This window comes from Elephantulus edwardii, unplaced genomic scaffold (assembly GCF_000299155.1).
Source record: "Elephantulus edwardii isolate Elephantulus edwardi_28Jun2011 unplaced genomic scaffold, EleEdw1.0 scaffold00014, whole genome shotgun sequence".
Taxonomy (NCBI): Eukaryota; Metazoa; Chordata; class Mammalia; order Macroscelidea; family Macroscelididae; genus Elephantulus; species Elephantulus edwardii.
This window is the reverse complement of record NW_006399764.1, coordinates 6641364-6642739: the sequence shown is the minus strand read 5'-3', so window position 1 is coordinate 6642739 and position 1376 is coordinate 6641364. Positions and strand designations below refer to the sequence as shown.

The following is a 1376-nucleotide window of genomic DNA, read 5'->3' as shown; positions in this document are numbered from 1 at the left end:
AGAAAGAAACACCAAACAAAAGAACGATGAGAAGACTCCACAAGGGGCAGTACCTGCCTATCTGTTGGACAGAGAGGAGCAGTCCCGAGCTAAAGTACTTTCCAACATGATTAAACAAAAACGCAAAGAGAAAGCGGGAAAATGGGAAGTCCCTCTCCCCAAAGTTCGTGCCCAGGGCGAAACAGAAGTACTGAAAGTTATTTCAACAGGAAAGAGAAAAAAGAAAGCCTGGAAGAGGATGGTTACTAAAGTGTGCTTAGTTGGAGATGGTTTTACATGAAAACCACCTAAATATGAAAGATTCATCAGACCAATGGGCTTATGGTTTAAGAAGGCACATGTAACACATCCTGAACTTAAAGGCACATTTTGCCTACCAATACTTGGTGTAAAAAAGAATCCTTCATCTCCACTGTATACAACTTTAGGTGTTATTACCAAAGGTACCGTCATTGAGGTGAATGTGAGTGAGTTAGGCCTTGTGACACAAGGAGGCAAGGTTATTTGGGGGAAATATGCCCAGGTTACCAACAATCCTGAAAATGATGGCTGCATAAATGCTGTCTTACTGGTCGCACTTTGACAACTGATACAAACCAGTCAGAAAACCAGCATTACCATGTACTTCTGAATGCTACCGAACAGCCTTTCTTAAGAAGTCCTGCAGTCAAGAGAACTATTTGTTATGATATAAAAACATTAAAATGGTCCAGTTTTACAAATTGGTCTTTTTTATCTTGAGAGTTTTAAGTGTTAAGATTGAACAATGAAAAACTTCACCACTGTATGAGCAAGTAGCTACTCCTAGGCAAATCTATCATAAAAATAACCAGTGTTTAAAACGCAACAGCTTTTTTATACAGTTGCCTTTGACTCACGGTGACCCATTTCTTTCAGACTGGAATTGTAGGCCATAATGTTTTCAATGGCTGATTTTTCAAAAGTACATCACCAGCCCTTTCTAACAAAGTGCCTCTGGGTGGACTCAAACTTTCAGCCTTCAGTCAGCAGCTAAGTGGTTAACTGTTTACACTACCCATGGATGCCCTATAAAAGTTTATCTTTTCTAGAAAAGATCTATATTGATACTGTATTTTCTACCTAACTATGAAAAAGGAAATAAACATACCAAAATATTCGTACTTTAAAAAAAAATTAATAATTGTCCTTTTCTTTGGAAAGGTCTTTTGTGTCTCTAGATAGGTTTATGCTCAAGTATCTCAATTTGTGGCTAGCTATTGTAAATATTATTTTCTTGTTTTCCTTTTCTGTATTTTCTTTATTATTTTAGAGGAATTCCACTGAATTTTGTATATTGCTCTTGTATGCTGCTACTATTAAACTGGTCCACTATATCTCACAGGGTTTAGTTTGGG

General features: G+C 37.2%; 1 pseudogene; it reads left to right on the top strand.

Annotated features, from left to right (window-relative positions):
- LOC102874505 overlaps positions 1 to 583 on the top strand; it is a 5910-nt pseudogene extending 5327 nt beyond the window's left edge.
- Positions 584 to 1376: the final 793 nt, after the last annotated feature.